Source organism: Manduca sexta, unplaced genomic scaffold, assembly GCF_014839805.1.
Source record: "Manduca sexta isolate Smith_Timp_Sample1 unplaced genomic scaffold, JHU_Msex_v1.0 HiC_scaffold_1205, whole genome shotgun sequence".
NCBI lineage: Eukaryota > Metazoa > Arthropoda > Insecta > Lepidoptera > Sphingidae > Manduca > Manduca sexta.
Genome location: NW_023592047.1, coordinates 15,740 through 23,349, shown reverse-complemented (window position 1 = coordinate 23,349; position 7,610 = coordinate 15,740). Strand labels below are relative to the sequence as shown.

The 7,610-nt window shown below is 32.9% G+C and overlaps 1 long non-coding RNA gene across 1 annotated transcript; it reads left to right on the top strand.

The window, feature by feature from the left end:
* Positions 1–508: 508 nt before the first annotated feature.
* LOC119191215 lies at positions 509–6,512 on the top strand. The gene is made up of 3 exons (XR_005113398.1): positions 509–672; positions 1,296–1,437; positions 3,269–6,512. It is a non-coding gene; the product is annotated as an uncharacterized LOC119191215 (long non-coding RNA).
* Positions 6,513–7,610: the final 1,098 nt, after the last annotated feature.

The window sequence follows — 7,610 nt, the reverse complement described above, 5'->3', positions numbered from 1 at the left end:
AAATGAATGACCCTCCGATGGCGAAGCTCAAAACCCAGGCCACCGGCAGTTAGGGATTCAAAGTGAGAAATCTCCTCACAATGCGCGCCGTGTTCAGCAACACTGCCTTTTGCAACTGGCCTCCGACCCTACGGCCAATTGAGAGCCTTCTGATGATGTTGTTCCAGGCTCTTTGGTCATCAACCCATCTGTAGTAACGACAAACGGGACAATAATTGTAATTACAATATTGGTTATAGTGTGACAATTATTACCTGTATTATTAAAGGCGGGTCGTGCGAATTAAACCAGATCCTTACTGTAACATGGTTGAAAATGCATAACGTACATGTGGGATAGGTTCCGTTGAAGGTGAGAATATTATTTTAGATATCAAATCTCTCAACTAGCAAACAAAAAATATTTTTTTGACGACTGCCACAAATTAACAATTTTGAAATAGGTCATTATTTTATTAAGAGTGCGACATATGAAACCATTGTACAAATCGTCTAGTGTAAGTCAGTATTTGTATTAATATACTTTTTTCCAGATAATCCACAGAGACTTAGCTGCCAGGAATGTCCTTATTACGGAAGAGAGGACGTGCAAGGTGGCCGACTTTGGGTTCGCGAGAGACGTGGCTGGCACCCACGTTTACGAGAGAAAGAGTGATGGACGTCTTCCTATAAGGTATGTATGCACATTTACATATTAAGATTTCACCTTCGTCCCAGAAGAGGAAGGTAGAAATGAAACTATTTACTGCAATTCCAGTGAACAATGACAGTAGCATGCATTTTTATGACTACGAGCAGTGGACTTCCAGAGTTTGGGAACCATGACGCTAATTATCCACCCACACTTTGCTTCATAAAGACGGCCTACCAAGGTTTTTTTTTTAATTATTTTAACATAAAAAGAAAATTTAAGATATAAAACATTTTGCATTAATCGTTATCTTAAAATATGTAGATTTTACAAATACTACATCTATAGATATTATAAAACAAAGTCCCCAAACGCTGTCTGTCTAAATGTGATCGATGTTCACAAAATCGACTGAACAGATTTTTGTACGGTATTTACTAAAATATAGTGTAATTATTGAGAAAAGTTTAGGTTCATTATACATTACGGTTTTATGTAAATTGTCTAAAATATAACGATTATTGTTGAAGAGGTCGCGTGGTTATACAAAATCTCGTGGGTCAGGATTAACGCGGGAAAAACTTTGTGACACACTAATTTCCACGCGGGCGAAGACGCGGGCATAAATAGTACAATATATTATAATTAATGGTTTATCATTTCAGATGGATGGCGCCGGAGTCTCTATACGACGATATATTTAGTGTTAAATCAGACATTTGGAGTTTTGGTGTTCTATTATGGGAGATAGTCACTCTTGGTTCAACACCGTATCCTGGATTATCTGCTGGCGACGTCATGAGAAAGGTAATTAAAATGACAAATGCTAATTTATAAGGTAACGGGACGTTTGAAGGTCCACCTCATTTTAATATCTTCATAGAATCGTTTCATGAAAAAATATAATGAAAAATCTTTAATTAAATTGCAACATATTATTACATATTATAAAAAGAAATGGATAAAATAACTAACAATTAAATATATTTTTGCACTACGACACAAGAATTACTGAAGTCATAGGGGAACAGTAATAGCAAACCGTGACGTCTCAGAGTGTCACTGGCCATAACGCTGCGTGCGTGAGAAAAGGATAGCGCGATTACACTACATCCCAAATTTTGCTCGCTACAATATTTCAAATTTAAGCTGCTTTATTTTTCAACCAATTTTGATGCTGATTTTACAAGAGCATTTCTGTTTTCGTATTATTTTCTATTATATATAAAAAATGTACAACATCTAACATAGGAAATTACCTTATTTGTTTTGAATCAAGTAAACAGAAACTTATTGCTTCTTGACTCGTTAAAATCATTTCATCCGTTTCAGTGATTAGAGATAAAAAGGGTTATAAATATAGCATCTTTCTGGTAATTTATTTAATTTATCTCTGACTTTTAAATAATGTTTTAAAACTGACTCCTGAAAATGCAAAAAGCATCAATACAAATGAATGGACCAATTAAAATGCTATTAATCAATTTTATACACTTAATAAACAAGTACATTAATTTTAATTATTACTCTCGAATTCCGAATATTATTTTGATAACTGCGGGTTTTAGTTTTCGAACTTGATTTGTGAAGTTGCTTTATTGAAATAGAAGTAAATGTGAAATTATTACAAAGTAATTAATCGTTGCAGCTGGTTATTAAATATCGGTTTCATTTATTTTTTATTAACATTATTAAATTCAAAACTCTTGAATGCCCTTTTAAACTGTCCTATATAATTGCAATATTTTAAAAACCATTTGGCGACGATAGCCTAGTTGGGTGTGGAACGGACTGTGGAGACGAATGTCCACAGGTTCAAAAACTTGAATGAATGAAACTTTGTGAATTATCGCTTGCTTAAACGGTGAAGGAAAACATCGTGAGGAAACCTGCATACCTGAGAAGTTCTCTATAGCAATTTTGAGGGTGTGTGAAGTCTGCCAATCCGCACTAGGCCAGCGTGGTGAACTAAGGCCCAATCCCTCTCAGTAATACAGGAGGCCCGTGCCCAGCAGTGAGACAGTATATTATAATACAGGGCTGATGATGAAAAATCATTTAATCTTATTTCTATATTAAAAAAAAGATTAAGAATATGAATTAAGAAAACTTTTTGAATGTTGTTTAATTTAATCGATGGTATAACTGGTAAATAAATTGTTTACAAAGTTCAAAGCAATTAATTCGGAATGACTGACGTTCGTGGTTCATTTGTATGGTCGTTCATTGAATTGTTTTCTGTTTTACGCAAATGAGGTGGTGCATTTCAATTGTGGTAAAAAAAACATAGCTTGTTTTTATTTGTCAGATAATAGCTATCGGACAAAAAACTATGATTTTATTTTCTATAGAAAGCCAGAAATATAACAAAGAGTTCACCGAATAATCATAGTTATCGGACAATTTAAAAATCGGTCCTTAAGACCTGTTACGGGATATCTGAGTAAACTTCAATCATTGAAAATACGGGACCAATTAATACAAAAATCAAACTCTCAAATAAATGGTAAACAAAAGAGCAATTATATTCAGAAATTAACTGGCGGATGACGTTTCCATTTCCTTGACCATTGTGAATCAGACCCTATTCATACAGCCATAAAATGACAAATCAAAAAACAAATATTTTTTCCACCAGGTCCGCGAAGGTCACCGTCTAGAGAAGCCAGAGCACTGTCGTCGCGAACTATACAACATCATGTACTATTGCTGGGAAGCTGAGCCATCAGCAAGACCGGACTTCAAAGAGGTAGTGTCAATGCTGGAACGACTGCTTTGCACGGAGATGGACTACATAGAACTGGAAAGGTTCCCAGATCACTCGTATTATAATGTACAACATCTGGATGGGGAGAAACTATAGTTAAATATTGTAGTCATTTTTATACGCAAATAAATGGGAATCACTAGAAATTATAGTTATAAAGAGACTAATTTTCGCTCGTAGCTTCGCCCGCGTGAAGTTTTCCGGGATATTTTTTTCTGACTTACTTGATGTATCGTTATATTATGACAAAATTACACATAATCATTATAAATTGTAACCTATGTGTTATTCTAATGTATAACCAATATTACTGTAAAGTTTCATCCTAATCCGTTTAGTAGTTTTTTTCGTGAAAGAGGAACAAACATACATCCATACAACCACCCTTACAAACTTTCGCATTTATAATATTAGTAGGATAACACTGTTTTACTTTTTATAAAAAAATCTAGTTATAGTATTTCTTAACGTTGACGTGCATCCGAAAAGTAGTGCAAACACAGAAGTATAACTTAATTATTATTATATTTCCGTTTAAGAACAACATATAATTTATATATGATATTTTTAAATAGTTAAACAGATAATTTATAGTGATTCACATTTACTTTAATATATAAATATAAGGGTGTTCATGTACTAAGAACCAAACAGCTATTTATCCGTCCGTCTATACCAAACATTCCAATATGCATGAGGACAGTTACAAATTGGAATTTTTAAAATTTATTTTACGGTTGATACCCGTAAGGCCCTAATTTGCTTGCTTCCCGTTTAATTCTTGCTAACCATATCAACGCTCGAAATATAATTATATCTAAGCGACAAATATACCCAAAGTTATATATATCACTGGAATAGTAAAATATTTCAGCGTCGTTGTATAGGTTTCGTAGCCCTAGAACAGTTTTCATATTAATATATTTATTTAATGATTTCTTATGTTTACGCGAATGTTAGACATTGAAATAAAACTAAAAACTATTTAACATAATAATAATAAATAAGTAAGGAGAAAATAATAATATAAAAAACCGCGATAAAATCCGTTAAATAGTTTTTAGTTTTATTTCAATATATTTATTGTTACACTGCAAATAGTTTGATATTCTTTTTTACTATAATCAAACTTTGCACGCTCTACTGGAGTTTACTATTTGGCGCTTAGATATAATTAACTTTCAAATGTCGATATAGTAAAAGCATCGTCTAAATATTTATTATGAGGCATATTACATCTAAACATGCTTATAGAATCAAGTATATTGTTTACTTAAATTATTGAGATATGACATGAACAAAACAGTGGCTTAATGGGAACTTTGGAAGAAGCATGCTTTTAGTAGCATATACGTGTATAAACCAAAAATATTACATATGCTCTGTACTTTGTTTTAAAATAATTTTCTAATTTATAACGACTCTACATTCCAAATGGCTGTTTTAAAAATAATTTTTACTTTCACATTCTTCCCCCAATGTTTATATTGTATAAATACATTTATATTTTATTTAGTGCAATGTGTAAATATTTAACGTTGTAAGTTTGCACAGTCCTTTAAATACTTTAAGCACTGCGCAGACGTCGTCAAATTGTTGCCAAACACTACCATGACACACTAATATGGTTCATTTGCTAACGTTACTCTTTCAACAGAGTGTAGTGCTTCTCAAACACTTTGAAACCGTTTGCGTGACGCCTAATATACTGTAAGTTCATAATTTTGATACAAAACATTTGCTATTTTAATATAATAACTCGTTAAAGCCCCATTGATGGCTGCGTTATTGAAAACGTCGAGGTCCTTTCTTTGATTCCCAAGTCAAATAGTATGTAAAACTATCGATACGAAAAAAATATTAGGGGCCAATATATAAATAGGATTGCCGCCTATCCATACATTATATTCACGAACGAACGTAAATGAAGGCCTGTTGGTAGGTTTACCTCTTTGTTTAGCGTTATATAAAAGTATGCCCTTATGAATTAAATTAAGAGGCATTTGTAAAACGTATACTTTTATTACTGAGAGTGGGTATACCTATTTGTTTAGCGTGATATAAAAATACGCACATATGAATTATATTATACGTAAATTATACCTTTGTTACTTATGTCCCTTAGCAGAGCTTGTTTCGAGACATAATGTTACAAAACTTGTCTGATTTCGAGGCAATGTGTATATTCCTGTGTTTTGTAGACTTGTTGCGAAACACCACTTCCACCTCGAGATAAAATAGTCTGCAGTCGAGGTAGCGTGTGTCGGGCTATCTCAGTGAGATATCACCTTATCTAGAGGCAAAATTGAATATAATTTGTCCGCGGTCATGCCAATGTGTGTTCTGCCTTGCCGTTAACCACTGCCACGACTTGTGGTAGAATGCAATACAATTTGTGCGGAGTCGAGGCAATGTATGTCTTCTGCTTCGCTTCAATCCACCGCCTCGAGTCGTCTGGATTTACTCTTTAAGCTGGTGTATAAAGACGTTTAAAATAACGGTACTAATAGTGTAAAAAATGAGATTAATATCGCATAATATTTTCTAAAGTAAAATAGGCTCCTAGTCTTAAGATATAGATAATGTTTATAAAATTGTGATTACTGAAGCTTGGATTACACGGTATTAGTATATTCACCCGTATACGCAAAAGGAATTCTTTTTATTTTTAATTAATAGTAAATATAACATGAAAATGTTTATTTTAGTACTCTTCTTTTGAATATTCTGTTACATAAGTATGAAATATTTGTTATAACAAAAACATAATTATTAAACTGGTTATATTTCAGGGGGCCTATTCTATCCACGGGGGCCAATTCGTCTTTTTGCAACTACGGGCTATCTGATCAAAAGACAATTTTGACAGCCATATAGGTAAAATAATTAGAAAATTCCTTTTTTATCCATGCGATTCTCAAAGCTGTTCTTCTATTAGAACGCCGGTAATCTCAAAAAGACGAATTTGCCCCCTTAGACGGAATAGGGCTCACAGAGTTTACTTTATATAAATGCTTCGGTTGAAAATTACCATGATGTTTAGTGTAGAAAAGAAGAAATGCCGTGTAATTCAGGTTCAAAAATACACATGTAATAAATGTTTTGTTAAAGTAAACGGTGGTTTAATTTACTGTCGAGATTTTCTGTACATTCAAATTGCAGGCATACAAAGTTTAGTATTCAAGGGATAATGTAGTAGTACATACCTTTTTGGTGATGCAGGCGTGAGTTTATAAAAGGAGTTTTAGAACACGTCATGAAAAAATTTAATCAATTGGGTCACTGAACTTTCTACACAGCCTTCTCACTACATATTAACACTAGCTTTTGCTCGCTTCTTCGCCCACGTGAAGAAGTTTTCCGGACAAAATTCCCGCTAAAAAAAGTATGCGATTTAATTATATTTATGGCTCACTATTTTGGTCATTGCGGCTTCCGCATAAAAGGTAGATATATGCTGTCGCGGACTTTTATTTAGAACTATTTAAGACAAACAAACCTACAGTACATCATCTTTGTCTAACTGCAATGGTTTAGGCAGCGTACGCGAAGATAACATTTTTTTTTTCGACGTACTTGATTTGTATCGTTATATTATGACCAAATTACACAACATCATTATAAATTGTAGCCTTTGCGTTATTCTGATGTATAACCAATAATACTCTAAAGTTTCATCCAAATCCTTTCAGGAGTTTTTTTCGTGAAAGAGGAACAAACATGCATAGATACATTCTCACAGACTTTTGCATTTATAATATTAGTAGGGTAGGATACCACATAATTCGAGTCTTTTTTGGTGAATATTTCCAATAATCCCCAAAGATTCCCCACAAAGAACCATGAATTTTTGTTCTAATTATTAATAACATGAACATTTTTAATCTCATCTTTGCAACATAAGTAATATTTTACATAAGACCTTGTCAAACTTGACTGTGTTGTAAGCCAGCGAATTGTATAGCACATGACGCGCAACATGTTCAACTATAATAATCTTAGCAACTTGAATTATGTGACATAACATATACTATACGTAGCATTTTCTAAGTCCATAATGTGTTCAATCAATAATAATATGTTATTATGTTTATAAATCAAATTGTTAACAGAAAATGACCGAAAATAAATAAACATCATAAAAATATCCGCTCCTCTACAATTTCTAACTTTGCCTAAGTTTATTTTTTCCATCTAAAAATCGTATACAAGG